General features: G+C 42.1%; 1 protein-coding gene across 3 annotated transcripts in view; it reads right to left on the reverse strand.

The window, feature by feature from the left end:
• Positions 1–20,252, reverse strand: part of ccser2a (coiled-coil serine-rich protein 2a) — a 736,576-nt gene extending 716,324 nt beyond the window's left edge. For all 3 annotated transcript variants that reach the window (XR_011889642.1, XM_072282572.1, XM_072282573.1), the window contains exon 1: positions 20,111–20,252. The gene's annotated coding sequence lies outside the window, so the exon portion shown is untranslated. The remainder of the gene's footprint in view (positions 1–20,110) is intronic.
• Positions 20,253–26,096: the final 5,844 nt, after the last annotated feature.

Genomic DNA, 26,096 nt, shown 5'->3' on the forward strand with positions numbered 1-26,096 from the left:
GCTTTCCAACAATATGAAACACTTGCTCGCATATTCCGATTGAACCTTCATGTATTGCAATATACAGAGCACTTGTGACATTGCTGTCATTTTTAAGTGCGTTGTTCCTCTCTGCACCTTGTGGCACTTCGGGTGGCAACCTTGTCATTTCTTCAACACTTCTCTGTTTTTTTATGAGGTCAAGTTGCAAACTCGACACTCAACCCAGCAAGTATGGAAAGCATGTAAGGAGATGGCCGGATTTAAACCCAGGACCATTCACTCAAAGGCCAGTGAAGATGCCACAACACCACTGGCCAACAATCTACATATATAGACCAGTTCACTTCCTGGTCAGTTAGTAAGAATTCTAACATCCAATTTCAGTCTGCTGTGTATATTCAAATTACGCACTTAAGCATTATTTGCAAGTCACTTGTATTTACAGAATTAATGCACCTGCTAAAGGCAAAAGACAAACGTAACATAAATATCCTTTACACATCAGAGTATTAGAATTGCCATGGCCAAGTTTTTTTTTAAATCTATAAAGTCATTAATTTACTAAGATTTATGCCCTAAATGAGAACTGAATAAATGATACAAAGTCATCTAAAATAAAACGTCATTATTTTAATAGTAGGACAATGTTGTTGTTCGTCCATCGTTGGCGTTGATGAGGACCTCGACACCATAATGGTGTCGAGACTTGCGCGTGATTTGGATTTAAGTGAGGGAGAGTCGCGCAGCGTCAGCCTCACTCTCTCTTCCCAATTCCCATCTGGATCCAGTGGCAAGACGGAGTCTAGACGGCTGGAGATGGGACTAGGCGCAGTGGATGACCAGGACGTCTTCTGTGTCTTGTCCTGCTCTACACGTTCCACGACGCTTGCAGAGACCGCCTTCTTGACCATTGGGCCTTCCATTGGTCTCGTCTGCTCAATCCGCTGGAGTCTGTCTTCACATGTTGGGATAGACAACTCCCTATCTCACCGAGGGTTTGAGACCCGTCGGCTACCCTCACCTGGTTTAGCTGGCTTGTCGAAGCCGTTGCCCGGGGTGTGGCCGCTGTCGCATGCAAACAGCTACGGGGAGCCACAGGTGAGAGCTGAGTGCCAGGCGGGGACCAAAGGTGGACAAGCCACCATGAAAAGGACGCGACATGCTCCCCCACCAGAGGTGCTACCCCTCCCTGACACCCCATATGCCCCAGTAGGACAATAACATTCATTTTAATATACTGTAACCTAGTAAGAACACATTGTTGTCCAAGTGCAGGCTCTGCAAACTACATGTTCCCAATGTTATTTAAACAGTACTCACAATACAATCACACCAGCTAAAGGGAACTTGTGTTGTGATCCCTCATTCAATTTATTTCAGGTGGTGGTTTGTAAGTTTGCTGCAGCTTACAATCATCCAACTTATGTACAGCTAATAGATACAAACAAGCTTTCAGGAGACCAACGATCTACATTTGCCCATTACTGCAGGCAATTTTTGCAGCATGGGAATTTAGTACATTGTATTTCCAACTTGAAAACTGTTTGTATTATGTTTTGTAACTCCAAAACATTACACTAATTGAAAGGAAAACAAGAGAGAAGAGAGCCAGGATTGTGAATCTAACTTTGTTGATTTTTTTTAAACTTCAAGCAAGCACACACGTATCATGTGGTAGCTTCATGACATATACAATTCACTTAATTTTTACATATAACCTGTAATTAAACAAACAAGAATGCTTAATCAAAAAATATTTACAATATTACTCAAATACAGTACTACTGAAATATTAAATACTCAACAGTTTGGGTTACAAATGGTTCACAAAACAGAACTCTTGTCATAACCTGGGGTCAGCCCATACTTAACAGCGAGCAAAAGATGGGGAAGAAAATGTATTTGCTCCATTGTTCAATTTTTGAGGTATAGAAACAAATAATATTCTCTTTTCCAACAGTAGTAGCAAATTAATCAAACAATTAAAACAAAAAAAGTACAAAACATTAAATGCAATCCAAAAAATTGATATATTAATTGTTTTCTAAGTGTCAGTTTAAAGTGCAAGAAAAAATTAATACCAGTGATACAAATGTTGATTGATTGAGGGCGGTACTATTAATGGATTTCAATAAGTGTGTTTGGGGATAATATGCATAGAAGATGGAGTCATAGAGCCCTACAGAACAGACACTGAACCTTTGGCCGATCAAATCTGTGCCAGCCTGGTTTTCTGCCTAGTCACATCCACCTGTACCCAGACCATAGCCCTCCATAGCCCTATAATCCACGTACCTAAGATGATGGATGAAATAGAGGCAAAACAAAATTAAATGTTGAGAAATGTGACCTACAGGGCTAGACCTAGGATATTACCTTAATTATGTAGTTCAATGTTTTTAGGAGGCTGCAATGTCACTATATAGGCTATGAGATGCTGCTCAGCAAAAATCTGATGGTGGAATTCAGTGGACCAAATAGCATTTGATACGTTGCTGTTAAGCTTTCACGGGGACAGTTAAGAACGGGAAAGACAAGAAAGCATGGAGAATCAAAGTGAAAGAAAACTGGAAGTAAGATCATATTCATGGAGTAACCAAAGGTGAAAATAACATAGACAATGATGGCTTTAGTGATGAAATTTTCCAGTTTAGTGTGAGAGCAGGAAATAGCATCAACATATTTATAATGTATTGGAAGTAGAGGTAATAGAGCGTACCTGGGTAGGAGTGAAAAATGGAACGTTCCATATATCTCATGAGGCAATGGGCATATTTTGGACCCACAAGGGTTTTCATAATCCCATATTTCACTTGAAGGAAGTGTGAAGTTAGGGAAGCTCAGTGTGAAAATAAATTCAGCCAAGCAGAGGAGACTGGTGGCAAAGGAAGAATGACAGACTCTCTGTTCAAGGAGAAAGCCACAGATCCTAAGATCATCTGAAGTAGGATGATACTGAATAGAGAATGCAAAAAGTAACCTACCTGAAATCAGTAAACAGTAAATATAATGGAGGCCATCAGAAATTCTATATAAGCAGAAAGAGACTAGATACAGAATGAAACAAAAGGTCAAGGGTAAGAATGGTTGAGTTCTATCAGGCAAGAGAAGGCTGAAATAATGAGTCTCCCACAACTGTTCTCCTTTAGATCTTGGGCTACACGAGGCAAAAGGATCTGAACAGCTGGAATCTAGGGGAGGAAGGTCCCCAGACAAAACAAAAATCAGTGACTGCAAGGGAAACAATGGGCTGATATTCGAAAATAAGATGGTAATCTAAGAGAATACATTAGAAGAATTACAAAAATCGACTTTCAGCCTCTGGTACATAAGCAACAGTGGCACTGTTCTTGTCAACAAACTTAACGTTAGCTAGCTCTGAGGGAGCAGCTTGCTGCAAGTTCAGAATAAATGAAGGAGAGAAATTCAGAAAAGTCAATGTTACACCAGCACCTGTGGGGGGGGGGGGGGCAGGGTGAGAAACCAGGGGGGAGAACTGGGGGGATCCAATGGAAGAAAGGGAAAGTAAGCTTACTATATAATTTCTGACTGAAGTAATGATCTCTAAGGTGGGGAAAACACTGAACATTGTGAGGCCTGCAATTCCACTGAGAAGGGAAGGTAAAAGTAAACTGAGTCACAGTTGTGGAGAGCTCTGCTCCAGCCAAGCCTCGGGCTCAAATTCCGAGGTCGGCGGGGAGGCCTCACTTCCGGCAGCTGTGGATGGCCACCAACGGGGCTTTACGGTGATCACTCCAGGGAAGCGTCTGGGGCACCTTGAGGTTTCCACTGTCACTTCTGTGTGGTCGTCTGCTCCGGAGAGGTGCTGGTCGGCTTGGGCCATATCTCCAAGCACTCTGGCACGGCAACAGACCGTGGGTCTCCGGGAACGAGGTGGGCTTCGTTGGTCGGGTCCAGGTGCGGTCTGGAGTTTAAGAAGCAGTTCTGGCGCGGTGGTCTCCAGCTGGGTCAGTAGCTTCGCCAGGGTGTTGCTGATCTTGATCTTGCTAGATTAAAGGTTTATAGAAGGGTTTCTCAGGTATAGGATAGTGGAGAGGGCAGTTTGCTCAGGAGAGCACGCGCAAAATCGCCAGTTACCAGTGCCATCTTTAACGAAGATCACCCTTCCATGAAATGAAAACGGACACTAGTGACTGATGATTAATAATGAGGACAATCCCTCCCTCCCACCCACACAGGTACTGGTTGAAATGTTTGGCACTGAAACCTAGACCCAATGTCCCTCTATCAATCTGTGTGTAATTTTTCTCTGTAGCACTAAGGGACCATGATGCAAAGGCTATGGGATGTTCATTTCCACCACTCACAACATGTGAAATGACTGCTCCTATAGCCTAAGACAAGGCATCACAGGAAAGCTTTGCTGGACAATGTAAATCATAAAGTGTAAGTACAGTATCTGATTTCACCATGTCCTTTGCCTTATAGAATGTCACCTGACACTGCTTTGACCATGGCCATTTCTTCCCAATACGTAGTAATGAGTTCAAGCTGTGGAGTACCGTCACCAAGTTTAGCATTCACCTGTTACAGTAATTGACAAATCCTAAAAAGAACCTCAACTGTGTCAGGTCCTTTGCCCTTGGGAAATCCTCCACTGCTTGAAGCAACACACATAAAAATTGCTGGTGAACACAGCAGGCCAGGCAGCATCTATAGGAAGAGGTACATTCAACGTTTCAAGCTGAGACCCTTCATCAGGACTATCTGAAAGAAGAGATAGTAAGAGATTTGAAAGTGGGAGGGGGAGGGGGAGATCTGAAATGATAGAAGAAGACAGGAGGGAGGGATGGAGGAATGGAGCTAAGAGCTGGAAAGTTGATTGGCAAAAGGGATGAGAGGATCATGGGATGGGAGGCCTAGGGAGAAAGGGGGAGGGGGGAAGCCCAGAGGATGGGCAAGGAGTATAGTGAGAGGGACAGAGGGAGAAAAAGGAGAGAGAAAAAAAAAAATTAATAGTAATAATAATAATAATAATAAAGAAAGAAAGAACAGATGGGGTACGAAGGGGAGGTGGGGCATTAACAGAAGTTAGAGAAGTCAATGTTCATGCCATCAGGTTGGAGGCTACCCAGACAGAATACAAGGTGTTGTTCCTCCAACCTGAGTGTGGCTTCATCTTGACAGTTGAGGAGGCCGTGGATAGACATATCAGAATGGGAATGGGACGTGGAACGTGGATTTAAAATGTTTGGCCACTGGGAGATCCTGCTTTCTCTGGCGGACAGAGCGTAGGTGTTCAGCAAAACGGTCTCCCAGGCTGCGTCGGGTCTCGCCAATATATAGAAGGCTGCATCAGGAGCAGCGGACATAGTATATCACCCCAGCAGACTCACAGCTGAAGTGTCGCCTCGCCTGGAAGGACTGTCTGGGGCCCTGAATGGTGGTGAGGGAGGAAGTGTAAGGGCATGTGTAGCACTTGTTCCGCTTACAAGGATAAGTGCCGGGACAGAAGTTACAGAGAATTATATGCTGGACCCGGAGGCTGGTGGGGTGGTAGGTGAGGACAAGAGGAACCCTATTCCTACTGGGGTGGCGGGAGGATGGGGTGAAAGCAGATGTGCGTGAAATGGGAGAGATGCGTTTTGAGAGCAGAGTTGATGGTGGAGGAAGGGAAGCCCCTTTCTTTAAAAAAAGGACATTTCCTTCGTCCTGGAATGAAAAGCCTCATCCTGAGAGCAGATGCGGCGGAGACAGAGGAAGTGCGAGAAGGGGATGGCACCTTTGCAAGAGACAGGGTGAGAAGAGGAATAGTCCAGGTAGCTGTGAGAGTCCGTAGGCCTATAGTAGACACCTGCTTCTTTTTGGATTCCAGACCTAACCAGTTCCCCGCTACCACCACTCTGCTCCGTCCAGGAGAATTAGTCCTTACTCTTAATAATTTCTGCTTCGGCTCCTCCCACTTCCTCCAAACTAAAGGTGTAGCCATGGGCACCCGTATGGGTCCCAGCTATGCCTGCCTTTTTGGTGGCTTTGTGGAACAATCCATGTTCCAAGCTTATACTGGTATCGGTCCCCCACTTTTCCTTCCCTACATCGACAACTGTATTGGCGCTGCTTCCTGCACACATGCTGAGCTCGTTGACTTCATTAACTTTGCCTCCAACTTTCAGCCTGCTCTCAAATTTACCTGGTCCATTTCTGACACCTCCCTCCCCTTCCTTGATCTTTCTGTCTCTATCTCTGGAGACAGCTTATCTACTGATGTCTACTATAATCCTACACACTCTAACAGCCACCTGGACTATTCCTCTTCTCACCCTGTCTCTTGCAAAAATGCCATCCCTTTCTCACAATTCCTCCGTCTCCGCCACATCTGCTCTCAGTATGAGGCTTTTCATTCCGGGATGAAGGAGATGTCCTCCTTTTTTAAAGAAAGGGGCTTCCCTTCCTCCACCATCAACTCTGCTCTCAAACGCATCTCTCCCATTTCACGCACATCTGCTCTCACCCCATCCTCCCGCCACCCCACTAGCAATAGGGTTCCCCTTATCCTCATCAGCCTCCAGGTCCAACATATAATTCTCCGTAACTTCCGCCCTACTCGACTCCCTTGTCCATTCTCCCCCCACCCCATCCCACCAATCTCCCTCCCTGCACTTATCCTTGTAAGCGGAACAAGTGCTACACCCGCCCTTACACTTCCTCACCACCATTCAGGGCCCCAGACAGTCCTTCAAGGTGAGGCAACACTTCACCTGTGAGTCGGTTGGGGTGATATACTGCATCCGGTGCTCCCGATGCAGCCTTCTATATATTAGCGAGACCCGAGGCAAGCTGGGAGACTGTTTCGCTGAATACCTATGCACTGTCCGCCAGAGAAAGCAGGATCTCCCAGTGGCCAAACATTTTAATTCCACGTCCCATTCTCATTCTGATATGTCTATCCACGCCTCCTCTACTGTCAAGATGAAGCCACACTCAGGTTGGAGGAACAACACCTTATATTCCGTCTGGGTAGCCTCCAACCTGATGGCATGAACATTGACTTCTCTAACTTCTGTTAATGCCCCACCTCCCCTTCGTACCCCATCCGTTATTTAGATTATGAGGACACTCAGTCCTCGTTTATTGTCATTTAGAAATACATTATTTATTTTATTATTATTATTATTAATTTTTTTCTCTCTCCTTTTTCTCCTCTGTCCCTCTCACTATACTCCTTGCCCATCCTCTGGGCTCCCCCCCCCCCCATACTTCTTTCTCCCTAGGTCTCCCGTCTCATGATCCTCTCGTCCCTTTTGCCAATCAACTTTCCAGCTTTTAGCTCCATCCCTCCAGTCTTCTCCTATCGTTTCGGATCTCCCCCCCCTCCCTCTTTCAAATCTCTTACCATCTCTTCTTTCAGTTAGTTCTGACAAAGGGTCTCGGCCCGAAATGTCGACTGTACCTCTTCCTAAAGATGCTGCCTGGCCTGCTGTGTTCACCAGCAATTTTTATGTGTGTTGCTTGAAATTCCAACATCTGTAGATTTCCTCGTATTTGCACCACTGCTTGAATTTTATCAGCATCTTTGTGTAAGCCTTGTGCGTCAAAGGTGAGATCACACTAGGTAACACTGACTACCTGGGCAGCCTTGCAGCACCTGGTCCATAGCTTTCTGCCAGAATACAGGTGCAGATACCTACTTCAAAAATAAGCCTATTATGGTGATAAAGCCCTTTATGAGTGTTTATGGTAAAAAAAAAACAACTTTGGACTCTTCTTCCATCTCTATCTGTTAGGTAGGCTTCAGCAGTCCACTTCACTGAAGTGTTTCTCTCCGGAAAGGTTTGCAAAAATATCCTCTGTCATGAGCAGAGGATATTGATCTACTTTCAGTACTGAGTTGATGGTGACCTTAAGATCATCACAGATCCTGATAAACCCATCCTTCTTGGCTAGTGGGGCCATGGCATTGCCCATGGGCTCCACTCAATCTTGGAAAGAATTCCTTCAGCCTCCATATAATCTAGCTCACTGGATACTTTCATCACAAATGGTATGAGAAACCGATAAGCTTTGCAAAACTTATGTGTGGCATTTTCATTTAACACTATTTTTAGCCTTGATATGTCTAAGTTTTCCAATGCCACCCTTGAACACTGCTGTGGCATCATCCAGTATCTCTATTAATTCATTTTCAATTGACCATTGCAGGGATACAGCATAAAAATATTGGATGGATCTCAAATCAAGTTATAGTTGTCTCTGCAAATCATGGCTCCAGAATGTTGGCTCTCCTGTTTTTATCATATATAAGCTCAATATGGCGTGTTGGTTGCTGTATTTCACAGTTACAAAAATCATTTCCCCAGGAATTACCTTTTCTCCAGTACAAGTTCTTAGTTAGATATTTGAAGGTTCCAGTTTAGTATCTTAGAAATGCCAAACTTATTTTGTGGAACGACTGAAACAGCCAAGCCAGCTGAGCTAGCATCCAATTCCATTTTAATTTGCCATTCGCTACTGATGCAAACCATATTGCGTGTCTTGTTAGTTTTCACATAGTAAATCTCAAGGCTACTCAGTCCTGTATCACTCTCATCATTATCAGATTTTTCATCAATAGCATATAATAATTGCTTGTTTTGAAACTGCAACTTGACTTTTTAACCTTCATCTCTTACCTATGCAGTCCATTTATTTTTGACTGCCCAGCCTGCTCTTTGTTTGTTTCCTACCGCATTGCATTTTCTGCAAGTTTCTCCTTTGAACCTACATTGGTCTCGTGTACGAGAGCCCCTGCCACAGTGGTAACACAATTTGTTCAGCCAGGCTTCTGTTTAGACATTTCATGCTCACTTACATTCCTGACTGCAACTCACTCGCATCTGTGGCTGCTGTTTCCATTAATACAGTGATTTCAACTGCTCTTTAAAATGTGAATTGTGCTTCAGTTATGAGCCATTTTTGAATGCTTTCCTGTAAAATTTCACATACTAAATGATCTCGCAATGCATCACTAAACCCATTATATAACTGACAATGCTCAATTTTATCAATTCAGCCACATAAGCTGAAATTAACTCCCCTACCTTTGATTCTGCTTATGAAACCCAAAGCATTCTGCAATCAACAATGGTTTTTTGGTTCCAAATGTTCCTGCACTACTTTCATGACATCAGCAAAGCTCATTTCGGCTGGCTTGGTTGGAGCAGTTAAACTTCTTAGCAAACTGTATGTTTTCCACCTATTGCACTTAATAAAACTGGCACTCAGTTTTCATTGGCTACTTCACTTGCTTCAAAATACTGTTCAAGTCATCCAGTTTTCAGTCAAGCAACCAAAAGCATGCATCTTTCTGATGTAGCTTGCTGTTTCTGCTTTTTTTTAAAAAAATATTTATTATTATTACCCGGTAGTCATCATTTATGATTCCATAAACTTCGTTTGTTTTCTAACTTTTTTTTTAAACTTGATCACCTTCAGAAGAAATAATCATGCTACACTTTCTTTTAACTCGAACATCTCTTTCTCTCCTTCGAAAGAAACACATGCTATGCTTTTTTTTTGTCAACTCGACCGTTTCTCTCCCTTTGTAAAGAAAATGCATACTGCACTTCAACAGGTAGATAGTCATCTATGGTTCAGTTTTAAAACTTACTCATCATCATTACGTTTTGTAACTTCAAAAACTAATTGAAAGAAAAACACGGGGGCTAGGAAACAGGTCTAATTTGTTTTACTTTAGTGAGGCACTCATTTTTGACATGGTGGCATAATGACATAAGGCATTCACGTACTTCATGCATATAATCCGTAATGAATTGTGCAAACAAACTATGACTAATCAAGCAATATATTTATAATATTACTCAAATATTAAATACACTACAGGTGTCCCATATAAACAGAGGGAATCCGGCAAATTTCACGATTCCTTTTTGTTCTTTAAGAGTTGATCCAAACAAGTGGCCAACCCAATTATCCAATGGCTCAATTACCAGAATCCACTACACAAATATTCATACTTCCTAGAATTAAAGAGGACCACAAGTACTCAGTAAAAGCTAAGAATTTTGGTTTTTAAAAAATGAAATATTTATTAACTCTCAACTACACAGGTACCAATTAATGTTCTCTCACCCTTCATCCAAGACTCTGCCCCACTGCAGAATAGCACAATTTACTCCCAATCTTCAAACCATTAGAAGGCAAACTGCACTACTATCTTTAACCTCTCAGTTTGTCAGTCTAAGGAATCCAGCTGCTTCAAGCAGACTTCAATTACCCGAGTGCCCAAGAAGAACATAATAACCTGCCTCAATGACTTACCATCCAGTACCATTTACATCCACAGTGATGAAAGTGCTTTGAGAATTTGGAAATGATCTCTATCAACTTCTGCCTGAGAAGTGACTTGGATCCACTCCAATTTGCTTACCGTCACACCAGATCAACAGCAGATGCCATTTCATTAGCTCTTTACTCAACACTAGGCAGCGAACATGCATACATCAGGATGTGGTTCACTAACGACAGCTTGGCATTCAATACGAAGAAAGCATGGCAGCCCCCCCCCCCAACCTTCTTTGAAGTTTGTGAAGATTCAGCATGTCATGTAAGACCTTGACAATCTTCTATGAATGTGTGGTGAAGAGTATAGTGACTACCTGCATTACAGCTTGACATGAAAAACACCAATACCCTTAAATGGAAAAACCAGTAAAAACTAGTTGATTCAGCCAAGTACCACAGGTAATTACCTCCCCACCATTGAGCACATCTACATGGAGTGCTGTCATAGGAAAACAACATCCATTACCAAGGCCCTCCAACACCTAGGCCATGCTCTCTTCTCACTGCTGCCATCAGGAAGAAAGTAGAGCCACAGGACCCACACCACCAGGTTCAGGAAAAGTTATTATCCCTCAAGTATTGGGGATGGTTTCTTTCTTGAACTAAAGGGGATAACCACTCAACTTCAGTCACCCCAGCATTGAACTGTTCTCAGAAACTATGGATTCATTTTCAAAGACTTTTTCTCATGTTTTCTATATTTATTGGTTATTTATTAATTTATTTATTTTTGTATTTACAGAGTTTGTTTTTTTTAAACATTTAAGTTGCCATCTGTCCTGTTGGGTGCGGTTTTCATTCACCCTATTGTGTTTCTTGTATTTACTGTGATTGCCCACAAGAAAATGCATTTCAGGGTGACAGATACGTTCTGTGATAATAAATTTACCTTGAACTTTGATTAGTTATATTGCATAGTCAGTTCTTACCTGAATTTTCAAAAGCACCACAAATTTCTTTGAACAAACTGAGCTGTGTTAATATAAACTGCTTAACATATTAAGACCATAAGACACAAGAACAGAATTAGGCCACTTAACCCATCAATTCTGCTCTGCCATTCAATCATGGTTGATCCTTTTCTCTTCCTCCTCAACCCCATTCCCCAGCCTTCTCACCATAACCTTTGATGCCATGTCCAATCAAGAACCTGTCAATCTTTGCCTTAAATACACCCAACAAACTGGCCTTCACAGCCGCCTATGGTAACAAGTTCCACAAATTCACCACCCTCTGGCTAAAGAAATTTCTCCGCATCTCTGTTTTAAATGGATGTCTCTCTATCCTGAGGCTGTGCCCTCTTGTCCTAGATTTCCCCACCATGGGAAACATCCTTTCCACCTCTACTCTGTCCAGGCCTTTCAACATTCAAAAGGTTTCAATAAGACCCCTCCCCCCTCATCCTTATAAAGTCCAGTGAGTACAGATGCAGTCATGAAATCTTCCTTATATGATAACCCTTGCATTCCCGGAATCATCCTTGTGAACAGCCTCTGGACCCTCTCCAAAGCCAGAACATCGTTTCTTAGATGAGAAGCCCAAAACTGTTCACAATACTCAAGGTAAGGCCTCACCAATGCCTCATAAAGCCTATCATACCTCTGCTCTTGTATTCTAGACCTCTTGAAATGAATGATAACATTGCATTTGCCTTCCTCACCACTGACTCAACGTGCAAGTTAATCTGCCATCTCCTTGTCCCCCATTGTTATTTCTCCGGCGGCATTTTCTAGCAGCCCTATATCCACTCATCTCTTTTTTTTTTACATACTTGAAAAAGCTTTTACTATCCACTTTGATATTGCTTGCTAGTTTGCTTTCATTTTTCATTCTTTCTCTTCTAATGATTCCTTTTAGTTGCTCTCTGTAGGTTTTTAAAGCTTTTCAATTCTCCATCTTCCTCCTATTTTTGCTTTGCTGTATGCCTTCTCTTTTGTTTTTTTTATTAGCTTCAACTTCCCTTATCAGCTACAGTGCTACTATTTTGTTATTTGAGTATTTCTTCATTTTTGGAATACGTCTGTCCTGCACCTTCCTCATTTTTCCTAGAAACTCACACCACTGATGCTCTGCCATCATCCTTGCCAGCAGCTCCTTCCAATTTACTTTGGCGACCTCCACTCTCATACCACTATGATTTCCTTTAACTCCACTGAAATACTGCTAAGTCAGACTTTACTTTCTCCCTATCAAATTTCAAGTTGAACTCAATCATATTATGATCACTGACTCCTAAGGGCTCTTTTACCTTAAGCTCCCTAATCACCTCCAGTTCATTACATAACACCCAATCTACTATAGCTGATCCCCCTAGTAGGCTCAATGATAAACTGCTCTAAAAAGCCATCCTGTAGACATTCAACAAACTCACCCTTGAGATCCATTACCAACCTGATTTTTCCCAATCAACCTACATGAAAAAATCTTCCATGCCTATCATAACATTGCCCTTTTGACACACCTTTTCTATTTCATACTATAATCTGTAGTCCATATCCCAGCTACTGTTGGGAGGCCTGTACATAACTGCCATCAGGGTCCTTTTACCCTTGCAGATTCTTAATTCAACCCATAAGGATTCAATATCTTCAGATTATAGCTCACATCTTTCCACTGATTTGATGTTATTCTTTACCAGCAGAGCCATGCCAACCCCTTTGCCTACCTTCCTATCCCTGCAATACAAGTGTAACCTTGTACATTCAGCTCCTAACTACAACCATCCTTCAGCCATGATTCAGTGATAGCCACAACATCATACCTGACAATCTGTAATACTGCAATAATAATAACCAAGCATAATTGTTTAAAACTGCACAATTACTTTACTTTTTAAGTATTTTGCATATTAGTTCACTCAAGCTTCACTCAACCACTTGCATTTTCTCAGAGCCATAGACTGATAAAATTCAAGAGGCAACCTGCCATCATCTTCACAGGGGCCAAGAGGATTGGACTTTTCCTGCGACATCCACACCTCATAAAATAAGAAAACAAAATATCCCAAAGGTGACAAGTATTTTAGCAACAAAACTCAAACATGACATTACATCAACAAATGCTTGGGTCAAACAAGTAGGATTGATTGAGAATTTTATAAAAAGAGCTTGAGAAGGATATGGAAGGAATTCCAGATCCTTGAGATAAGTCTTCTTAAACACAGGGAAAGAATAAAATCAGAAATCGTGGATATGGAGAAGAGAAGAAATTTCAAATGCTTCCAGGGTTAGAAGTAAAAATTATTGGGGGGGGGGGGGGGAAGGTTTGCAAACCTGATGAGAATTTTAAATTTTGAGTTTTAAAATTCTAATTTTAATATGACCTTGCATAGAAGGTATATAGAAGTGAACACTGATTTTACATATGAATTGAAAGGACAAAAGCATAGTTAAGATACAGATACTTCAAAGACTAGCTTAAAATCCACCAATGTATCACTCAAACGCTTCCATAGCAAATGAGGCATGCTGCAAGAACACATCCCCACAGCATGAGATTAGGAAAGTGAGGTGCAGTGAAACCTGGATGTCCTTATGCCCCAGTTACTCAAATTAAACATTCAGGTATAGCATGCATTTCAGAAGCCAAAGTGCCTATTGACCCTCACAGCAAGAGCAATTGAGTAAAGGGGCATGGCTGACTTACAGTCAATTGATGAGACCATACCTTATGCATTGTGTGCAGTACTGGTTTCTTTATTAACAGAAGGATGTTGAAATGAAGAGTGCAGTGAACAATCACCAAACTAATTGTTGAGATGGCAGGATTGATGCAACCAATATTGGGCTTTTGTTTACAAGTGTTCAGAAGCATTAAATGAGAACTCATCAAAACTTACAAAATCCTGATCAGATGGAATAAATGAAGTGTATGAAATATATTCCCAGTCATGAAGCCCAGAACAAAGAGGTCATTTACATTGGCCATTTACAACCAAAATGAGCAGAAATTTCTTCACCCAGAGGAGCAAACCAGTGGAATTCTTTTATCACAGAGGGCATTTGAGGCCAAACATATCCATGAAGTTAGATAGAGCAATCAGTTAATGGCTACAGAGATTGAGGGACTTGGGATGAAAGTAGGAAAAGAATACTGAATTTGGATGATCACCCATGATCATATTGAATAACAAAACTAACTCAAAAGACTTAATACCCTACTCTTGCTCCTAATTTCTAAATCAAATAATTTAGGTTTAAGGTGGCACACGACATCAACACAAGCCTTTACTTTGAGGGCTTTTCACAGGTTGTCACAGAAAAATGCAGATTTATATGTTTAGAATTATGCCAGGTATACAACTGTTTCCAAACATGGGCTTGAAAGCATTACCTCAAGGTCTGGCCTGTAGTAACGAAAAGACACACCCTTATACAACTATTACAAGCTTTATAGAGAATTTACAAATTTTACTGAGTCATAACTTGGTACCTGGGTCTCTTCTAGGATACAATTTATCCCAGTGCACAGAATCTCATGCAGGGAGTGCTCCTAGACACTGAGAGCTTATGGTACCCCAATGAGCGTGCTTTGAATCCTACACATATGTATCTACACTGAATCTTCAGTCCAGTTCTGAAGCAGCAGTGTCAGAATTAATTTCTTTCATGTTAAACTGAGGTCATGCCCATCACCCAAGTAACATGTAAAAGATCTCAAGGAAGTAGCTTAGGGAACTTCTGTGGCGCACCTAACAGAGTCATTGCCTCAAACTTCCAGCAACCCAAGTTCAATCCTGACCTTCAATTTGCACATTCTCTCCAACTGCATCCATCTCCTTCAAGTTACTCCAGTTGCCTCCCACATTCCAAAGACATGCAACATGGTTGGTTAAATGGCCAGTGTAAATGTTTTCCAGTTTGAAGGTGAGTGGTAGAATCTGGGGAGAATAAAATGGGATTAGTGTACGTAGCACAGACAGGCCATGAAAGGCTTGTTTTTGTGCTGTACGACTATATGATTATTTAGTCAACCAAAAGTATGATTTTCATACTTTAGAAAGAAGAAAGTCCCTTTCTTCACCAAGATAACCCACAGGACGATGAGTACATTCCATCAGATTTTATTCCCACAGCCCTCTAATGATGTACCAGCAAGGGTAATTGGACTATTTGCCCATAGTCAGGATACCAACTAAGAGAATTCTATTAAATAGGGGTTCCAGGTTTAGACCAAGTTGTGATGAAGGACCAGCAATATAATTCCATTTCAGGATAAAATGCAACTTGAAGGAGAACTAGCATGTCAAGGCATTTCCATCCCTCCAATTCCCTTTTCTTTCCTGAGGTCCCAAAGTAACCTTCACAAACTTCTACAGTAACATGTCGGTCACTTGCACAACAATGGGATCCACAGTCAACTCATTGTCATCTCTGGGAATAAATGCAGCTAAAGATTTACTTGCTCAAGTACAGATCATAAAATGTTAAAACAGTGAACATTCTGTTCAAACTATAAGAAATCTGTTTTTTTTTAAAAAGAAAAAAAGTGAGTCATAAGAGTCTGGAAACATACTTAACAAGGAAAACTTAAGGTTGTTCTTCAGAATGGTAAGCAATAAACCATGATGTTCAAGATGTTTTGTGTGTACCAACTGTCATATCACTATTAAGGGAAGAGTTGCATTTAAATTTACTTTACTCACCCCTTCACTTCTCACCTGCCCAGCACCTCACTTTGGTTCCCCTTCTGCTTCCCTTTCTTCCACTGCCCTCTCCTATTACTGACTCCTTCTTCAGCCTTTTACCTCTTCCACCTATCCCCTCCAAGTATCTTAATTCATCCCCCACCACACCCACCCACTCACCATCCATCTCACCCGATCTCACTGATCCCCTGCCAGCTTATACCTTTTTTCCATCACTTTCTTATTCTGGCTTCTGTCCCCTACCTTCCCAGTGCCGATGAAGGGTCTCAGCTGAAATGTCATCTAGTTATACTCTTTCACTATTTGAAATGGTATTTGAAATATCCTTAATACGTTGAATTTTAAAAGCTTCATGATTCACTCTCTGAATGAAGAATGGGAAATACCTTAGCATCCCTCACACATAAGACTGAAAATGGATCAGGAGCAAAAATTCCACCAGTGGTAATCACTCAAGTAAAACAGGTTGCCTAGCCATTCTTTTGACCAAAATAAATCATACAAAATTTCAGTGTCAACTACAAACAAGATATTTGACCATCCCCTGGCAATATTTACTCCTGCAGAGACAAAGCTAAAAGTGCTGCAAAAAAACACATGGATGCAAAGGGTTCTGAAGTGATTAATCCACGTACAATAAGGTCCATATTTCCTAACAAATTTTGAAGTGGAACAACCTACAAATTACAAGACACAGTGAGAGGATCTAGTCCAAAAGCTTAAAAACAATATTCTAATAATTGTACAAATATGAACAGCATCTTAATTCAGAGCCTCTTAAAATGATTTTTGTTCCTAACTTATCAAAGCACCAAAGTAAAATTAATTCAGTAAATGTTTTTATTAATGGAATTGTAAAAAGTTGTTCCTCCTAGAATCCATAAGTTGAAGTTGAGGGATATCTGAACTGAAGAGTTTAAAAGGGATAAGAAATTATTTAAAGTAGCAAATTCTTTTCCTTAGACTGTTGATTCTGGAATAAGAACTACAAAGATGTGCAACTTGGTTGGGAACTTACAAGTAGAGCCATTTCCATCCACTTATTGCTAATGTTTTTCTTGATGGAAAAGATCACTGTTTGGGAGTACTTGTCAAAATAACTTTAGCAAGCTGTAGGCCACACAGTCACATGCACAACACTAAACTCCCAAAACATATACTCTATGCCAAGGTCTACCAGGAGAGAAAAAGATTCAACAATGTGCTCAAAGCTTCCTTGAAGAAAGGCCACAGCCCACTGTAATCAGTAGTCTACAACCGCTCAAAGCACTTTTGGAGAAGCATTCAGGGTGTTATTGAGAACCTTAAAGCCAAGCACTGAGCATACAAAGACCCTGGGTAGGTGGTGAAAGGAGTAGACAACCTTATAAACGATCCACCCAGTTGGTTGCATGCCACCACCTGCTCCATCTGTAGAAGAGCATGTGGTCCATGCATTGGCTCATTTGTCACCTTGTAATCCACAAAATTGGAGGGGAAATTTAGTCACCCTTGATTCTGTGGGACTGCCAAAATGTCAACAACGATGGACTTAAAATAATCATGCAAGACTTGCTGATATCTAACTGAACACTGCTAGACAATACATGACTAATACTCTGGTGGCCCCTCAACATTTTTGTATTTTACTTCCCCCAGGGTTCTCTGCTTCCTTCTCAAAATTATATCATATTTACCCAGAAGCTAATTTATTAATTGCCCACTTTTTCAGAAAGCTCTTCACTACTTCTTTTTCTTCAAAAGTAGTTTCACAGGTTTGTTTACCAAAGAAAAAGTCACATTCAGTAAAAGATGTAAAATTTAGGATCATGTAAGGTGTTCATTGGTAAAAATCAGCGACTGGAAAGAAGTCCAATGTGTACACTGGACAATATTCAGATCTCCAAGTCCTTCTCATGGACCTGGAATAAGCTGCTTTTGCAGTAGTCAAATACACAGCGTAAGCTTTGAATGATAAAACATTGTGATAATACAACACAAGCTGTCACATAATACACTTAACAGTAAAATTCAAGAACTGCTATAAAAGCTAATTGAAAAACCCATTCAAAAGATTAGAACTTGGGTGCATATACCCAGTTAGAGCATAAGACACTGGAGCAGAATTAGACCATTCGGCTCATTGCATCTACTCCGCAATTTCAAAATGGCTGATCCATTTCCCTCTCTACCCCATTCTCCTCCCTTCTCCCTGTAACCTTTCACGCCCTAACTTAACAAGAATCCACTACACTCAATGACCTCCACAGCCGCCTATAGTAATCAATTCCAGATTCACCACACTGGCTAAAGTAATTCCTCATCTCCATTCTAAATAGACGTCCCTCTTTTCCAAGGTCTTGCCCTCTATTCCTAGACTCCCCCACAATAGGAAATATCTTCTCAACTCTATATGTTTCAATAAGATCCAATCCAATGAGAACCTATCCATTCAATAGGTTTCAATGAGATCCCCCTTCATTCTTCTAAATTCCAGTGAATACTTGCCCAAAGCCATGGTATTCATCGTAAATGAACTGAAAGCAAGCAAGCTACTCCTGAAGGGATCACCAAGGTCATGTGCAAACAGGAAGACAGCTACAAAGCAATTGAGTTACACTACTCAGTAGAATGCTCACATGGAATTCCTGAGATCTACCATCTGGCTGAGAAGGAATCAGGCTACACATTTGTCTGAATCAATTAATGATGGTCCTCTGGGAAGATGTGATAAGTGGACCAAGGTGATTCCAAAATGCCTCAGTCAGCAAAGGATATTAAGGAAAAAGTTTGCACACTTCGGAAATTTGTGCTCTCAACTAAATAATCTCTTGCACTCCCTCAACTGTAATAAATTCAGGGTCTGAATCTTCATCCACTGCTTGCTCAGTTTCTTTTCCATTATCACTTCTATGCAGCAGCAGTTATTTTCCCTTTAATTCCCAACCACAAGAATCAATTTCTACTACTGATGCAGATGAAGCCTTCCCATAACTTCCTGTCTGACTCAGAACATTGTTGTCTAATTCCTTCAATTGGACTCAGCTTAATTTATATGAAAAGCTTTACAACAGATCCCTGCTTGGGGTTCTGCCATATCTGAGACAAAAAACCGTAAATGCCATCATTTCAACATCCACTTTCTCACCTAAAAGCGGTAACAGCAACCATTTTGCCAATGAATAGTCATTCAATTCTTCAAACTCACAACCATAATCCAATATGCAGTTTTAAACACATTTCCAACCTAAAGATTGCATTTACTGTAAGAATACCAGGGTGAGAGAGGATGCTGACTAATGATAGCAATTTTTCAAGTTTGCAATCAATAAGTCAGTGTGTCAGCACTAGAAAATCAAGACACATTGAGATACAGGACTCATCTCACTCCCTTTCCTTGACCTCAGTTCACCTCTCCCATCATCCATTGTTTAGGACAGGGAGGGGGGGAAGGGAGGAAGGCGGGGTTGGGAGTAGGGAGTCATAAAGGTGTTGGGGGGCCTAGGGGGTAGGGTGGAGGACAACAGAGTGGGGTTGGGGGGGCTGGAGGGCAAGGGAGATGGGGAGGTGGGTGGAGGGGGGCCAGGGCGAAGGAGGTGGGAGAGGGAGTATTTGGGGAGGTGAGGTGGACTGGGAGGGAGGGAGCTGGGGATAGAGGGGTTGGGTGTGGGTGAGGGGGTGAGAATGCAGGTGGGGTGGGCGAGGATGAGGTGGGCAGGAGTGGGGGTGAAGGGAGGCGTGGGTGGGGTGGAGGCTGGGAGCGTGAAGTGGGATGGGGTGGAGGAGACTGTAGGGGTTAAAGGGGGCGAAGGTGGGAAACTGGAGTTCTCTCGGGAGGGAGTGGTGGCCTGCCGAGTGTCTATGAGGTGTAGGGCACTGGGGGGGGGGGGGTTACGAGGATCTGTTGGGGGGGGGTGTTGAGGTGTGGAATACGGGGATGAGGGAGAGGGGAAGGAGTGGGAGGAGAATGGGAAGACGGGAGTAAGTGGACGTGCCGGAGGGGGCGGTGGGTAGAGGGAGGAGATGGACGGGAGTAGGAGCAACCTGGCTGAAGAGGACCTGAGTGAGGCTAAGGCGGTTCTGGACAGAGACTGAGGTGAGTGAGGTAACCGAGGAACGGGCTGGGGAAAAAACTCCGTAGGCTCGGGACAAGGGAAGAAGGGTGACGGTTTATATATCGGCACCCTAGGCCTGTGGTACCTGTGATGTGGGAGTACGCGGGCAGGCTCTCCATTCCGGGCTGCAATGACCCGGTCCGCCCCGTCCGCTCCCTCCCGGTCCGATCCTGGGCCTCACACTACTGCCGCTGCCGTTGCCGTTGCTCTGCCGCTCGCGCTCCGCACACAGCTGGCACTGACGTCAACCACCAACAATGCGCATGTACCAGCACGACTCCAACGGGGCGAGAGCCGCTTCCGAAGCCCTTTGAGCTAGTGTAAGTGTGAACAAGAGGGGGTGAACGCGGGAATGGTAGTTGTCAGGGCTGGAGTTGAAGAAAGATAATGGAGTGAGTACTTCAATGTGAGCAAGCTGTGGTTTTATGTTGTACAATCGTTATTACAAACTGATTTTGATTTTTGTTCTAATTATGTTTTTTCTTGTGAAGAATTTGCTTAAAATCTGTTAGAATCCTTTTTTTTAACCTGTATATGCTGCTTGTATGTGCCTGTGATGCTGGTGCAAGTGTGCACCTTTACATACGTGTATTTATGCATTGAACAATAAACTCAACTTTGACCAGAAAGTGGAAACACAGCATAGTGGTTATGTCTTATGGTTTTATGAATAACTGAAGGGATTAATGATCCAGTAGTTGGCAGTCTAAAAATCTTGAGACTAGACTTCAAATCCCACAAAAGCAGTGACTTTTTCTTCCTTCCTGGTATCAGAAAGTGTCACTATAACATAATAACCCTGATGGAAGTCTGATGGACTCCTATTTTCTTACGATCTTGTCAGGAACTGTTATCCTTACACAGCTAGCCCTTTAATGATGCAGGACTGTCTTTGAAATAGCTTGCAATCCACTTAGTTGTGCAACTAATAATAACAATAAAACAAGAATCCCACATTGGAATAAACATCTTGTTCATATGGTGAAGGTAAAGAAGTACTACTTTTTCAGGGGCAATTATGCAGGGTCAATACATGCTGGCCTTGCTGGTGGTACCTACTTGTGGAAGTATATTTATAAAATATTGGCCCTCTTGATTTGACCAAGAAGAGAGTGTGACAAGAATACACATAGATAAGATGTTAGCTGTCCTGTGTGATCAGCAGTTGGTCTGCCACCTGTCTTCAGGAGAGAGAGAGATAAGCGAAACAATGGAGCAGCATTTGGAGATGTGTAATGAAGGGACGGGAGAGAGAATAACAGAAGGAGAGAGCTGTCTAGAGCGGCCCCCCCTTTGAACCCTGAACTGTTTGAAGTGATGGACAGGTGATACTCCAGCAGGGGGATAAAAAGGGACAGGTTCGCTAAGGCAGGACACACACGACACCTGAGGTAACGAGACCCTGGAAGCGGTGCGCCTCTCACAAGTCGGTGGGAAGCTTTTGGACGGCTGATCGCGGGATCAAGCCATAAATGCACAGGGTGGAAAGGCACGATCGGCGGGAACCTGGTGTGTGTCCATCCTTGCCTGGGTGCCAGGTTCAGCACAGGGAAACGATCGTATCTGGAAACGGAGGGGTCACGGTTGGTGACCTCAGATGACATCACAAAGGACTCACCCAACAGCTGACTGCAAAGGTCTGTGTGTGGAAGCTGTGTTGAATATTCATTCGTTTTACTCTCTCTCCTCCCCCCCACTGTCCATCGCCACGGCAACGATTACTGCGAACTGAACTTTGTGTCACTTTGAAATTGGTCATTTGCCCCTAGACAACGATAGAGCTTGATTGATCCTGTTATCTTAATTCTGTGTACATGTATGTTTATCATTGCTGAACTGTTGCATTCATTATCCTTTCGATAAGAGTACTGTGTTGCTTGTTTCTTTAATAAAACTTTCTTAGTTCTAGTAATCCAGACTCCAACTGAGTGATCCATTTCTGCTGGTTTGGCAACCCAGTTACAGGGTACGTAACAAGAGAAAGGAAAAAAAGTAACCTTCTCCATAAATAGTGGGGTTTGAAGAAAGGAGTGTTCGCAGAGAAATAATTTTTAATTTTATAAATAGAATTGCCAAAGGTTAATCAAAAATAGGTTTTTGCTTAACCTAGAGCAGGGGTGGCCAACCTTTTACATTCCATGCGTCAATTTTTTCACATGTGAGTTCCATATTAACATATTTTTACAAGAATTGAATGGGGGTACAAGAGTTGTATCGCGCATCTGAACTCATGAGTGAAAAAATTGACGCATGGAATGTAAAAGGTTGGCCACCCCTGAGCTAGAGTGTCGTTTGTGATGATGCAATATTATTGTTTTTTCCAGAAGAAAATTGTGTTTCATTTTTAAGCTTATTGTTTTTACTATCTTGTTTTGTAAAGTTCTGAAACACGGTGGAAAATAATTTGGATTTGGAAAGAAGAGATTGCATTCTCAAATTTCTGCTCCACCAGCAAATAAGTTCAGGATGAATCACTGTAGTCCTACCTCTTTAAGCAAAATTACATTATTGACTGAGGATTAGTAACCAGTCCAGGCCCATACCATCTGATAAAGATCTATCCACCCTAATCCCAAATTATGTAGTCACTTTAACACAAGAACCGTCCCAACCCATGATGTCACTGGCTGGAAAAAACAGTAGCTGCATAGGAAATTATCAATATAAATAACCAGAAGTTTTATGCGGGGAAGACTATGACTAAAAGAGAGAGAGGATAAACCCAAATTACTAATTTAAGATTACCCGAATAAATCTTCCTTTTTCTTGCTGTCTTTTACTTATCCATTTCCTACACTGAATTCTACTGCTTTTCAGTTGTGATAGATTTTCCTCATAAAATCATTTTAAATGGGATAGTAAAAGAAAAAAGACACACACAGGAGTTCTACTAAATGTCTATCAATAATTTACTGACAACACTATTTATAAAACTAATAAAGTATTTCTTTTCCCAATGGCAATACTCCTTATGCAAACTCACACAACTAATGGCCCAGATATTGCAGAAATATGAAGTGTCTTAAAAACACTAATCATTGTTAATGTGCAAATAATTCTATACCTTTTTGAGAGAAAGACATACCCCATTAATTGTTAATTTTCATAAATTATTAATTGACTTAAGCTTGCAAAGTTGGCAGCTCACTTTTAACTGCCTTGTAAGTTTCATGAAGACACAAATTAACTACCCAGCAGAAACACAAAAAAAAACTACTGTAACCTGAATGAATAGAAAATGGTAGAAAATCTCGTTGAATCTGTGGAAGATAAAACAGTTAATAATTCATTTCAGAGACCCTTCATCAGAACTTTGTAACGATCCATCAAATTAGGTAGTTCTGGATTGAATCATTAACTCTTAAATCATGTTTCATTAACTCATTAAATCATGTCCAGTATTATATTGGATAAGTGAGCAACTTAAGATGTGAACGTAGTACTTAGGCTTCTGCATGCCACTAGTGAGGGGGTCTGGGAATTGCACCTCCATTCTATAATAACCATGATCCCATGGTGCTTTGCCTATGATAGGTTGAATTATGCCAGGTACCTGTCCCCTTACTTTGCTCAGATGATGAACCTCCCAGAGTAGAATCCTTCTGTGTATGAGGCCTTCAAGACAGGCCAATTCTCAGTGCAGCTGTCAAGTAACAACCCCTTTGGGCAGATCCCTGTGGACCAGGCTATTGAAGCCACAGTGAACAAAGACACACAGACTCCTGGAGGCACATTACGGTTCAGCCTGAATGCTGGAGCTATCAAGCATTACTACATAACAGCTGAGCACCACAGTGCATTCCTGGGACAGTTAAGGGAGATGGTGCAGGACAACAAATCAGAGCTTTGTCATGCGGAGCTACAGCAGCCAATCCAGAAAGACGAGGAAGCAGTTTCAGCAGTGGTTAGCGTCATACATGAATGGGTCAACCCACTTGCAGAGAAGCAGGACCTCATTAGCATCTCTACAGCAAAGGCAGCCCCCAAGGACATTGCCTCCGACCTGATGAAGGCATACGAGATTGGTGAGTAATGCTATACAACCTTCAAGGATGAGAGAGTAGAGGAAAACCCACCAGCAAAGAAATTCCATGACCCAACGAAAACCAACAAGCTGAAAAGTGTTATGTGTAAGAAGAGAGAAGTGAAATCAAATGGGAGGGCGATCATCTTGAAAGCAGACAGGTCTTTGTTTGGACGCACCATAGCGATGGCACAAGGGCGCAGTATACGTACGGAGGATATCCTTTCTCATCCCCTTGGACCATTGCCCTGGGCCCTGTCCACACCAGAAGGATTGCTGAGAAAGACAAATAAAGCTACTTTAGCCACAACCTTGCAGACAAATGTAGCAGTGGAAGAGCAATTCCCAGGAATCTCTGCTACAGTGGTTGATGGAATGAACTTGGTCCAAAGAGTGAAAGGTGATCAAGTTACTTTCAGAGATGTTGCCACAACAATTCTGGGTATGGCTCTGAGGGAAGGCAGTCAGAGTAGCAGAATAGATGTTGTGTTCGACACATACAAGGAGAACTCTATCAAGAGTAGTGAAAGATCTCTACGGGGTGAAGAGACTGGTCATAAGTTGCAAGGTATCACAGGCACACAGATGGTGAGGCAGTGGAGGAGCTTCCTGACCAAAGTCAGTAACAAAAATAGTCTCATTAACTTCATAGTCCATGAATGGAGGAAGGCGGAGTACAGAGCAAAGCTACAGGAGAAGATTCTGTATGCAACTGTGAATGACAAATGTTACAGAATCACATCTCAAGACAGTGAGGAGATGTCAGCTCTTCAGTGTCAACAAGAAGAAGCAGATGGCCACCTACTTCCCATGCTGCCCATGCCACAAGAGAGGGATACCAATCTGTAGTGATCTGCTCAGAAGACACAGTCGTCTTTATCATGCCTTTAGCATTTTGTGACAAGATTGAGGCCCCATTGTTCCAGAAGTGTGGCACTAGAACCCGTACAAGGCTTGTAGACATCAGGAAGATTGATGCCACTGTTGGCATAGAGGTTTGTAGGGCTCTCATCGGGTTGCATGCATATACAAGATGTTACACTATAAGAGCTTTTGCAGGCAAAGGGAAGACAAGTGCCCTAAAACTTCTGACCAGCAACGGGGAAACTCAGGACACATTCTTAGAGTTGGGTCAGGAATGGGACCTCTCCCCAGACCTGATGGACAAACTGGAGGCATTTACATGTTTCCTGTATGCTCCAAAAGCATGACCACCAAGGTCAGTGAGCTCAGGTATCACCTTTTCTGTGCCAAAAAAAGATGAAATCGAAAGTCATCAATTCCCACCATGCAAGGACTGCTTAACAAAACATGCACAGCGAGCCAACTACCAGGCTGGTATATGGAGAAGGTGTTTGGAGAAGGACCCACAAGTGCCAAGCCCTGTTGGCAGAGGATGGAAGATGGAGAAAGAAGAGGAAGCTGAACAGTTGGTGGTGCACTGGATGGAAGGCCAGCCAACACCCGATGCTGTCCTGGATCTACTGGCCTATAACTGTCCAAAAAATGTCCACTCCCAAGATGTATGTGTGTTGCAAATTGCCTCAGGTGTACTGACATGTGTAGACTGGCAGACTGTGAGAACCAGGCATCCACCTCAGAGAGTGTGGAAAGTTCAGATGAAGATGTGGAAGACATGGAAGACTTGGAAAATTATTATGATTATTAATAGGTTATGAAAGTATGGAAAGCAGTCTTCGATTAAATATATTCATTTTACAACCAAATAGGGTCTAGGTTATGGCTGTGTGGAACCTCACATTTGAATTATTGTACTGTAATTCTATATGCTATGACAAAAGCTAAGGTTGTTTTGATTTGATACAACGATATGGAAAATATCATGACATTGATAAAACTCCAGAGATCTCTCCAAATGAGTTTTTTACATTTTGGGGGGGTGGAGTAACATTTTCTGCTGTACTGATGTTAATATGGAATATATACAAAAAGGGATTACTTTTTTGAAGTAATAAAGCTACCACCGGTGCAAAGCTATCACACATTTTCTAACTCTAGAGAAGTATACCTTGCCAAAAATCACTAT

The sequence above is a fragment of the Mobula birostris genome, chromosome 18 (genome assembly GCF_030028105.1).
Source record: "Mobula birostris isolate sMobBir1 chromosome 18, sMobBir1.hap1, whole genome shotgun sequence".
NCBI classification, from domain to species: Eukaryota; Metazoa; Chordata; class Chondrichthyes; order Myliobatiformes; family Myliobatidae; genus Mobula; species Mobula birostris.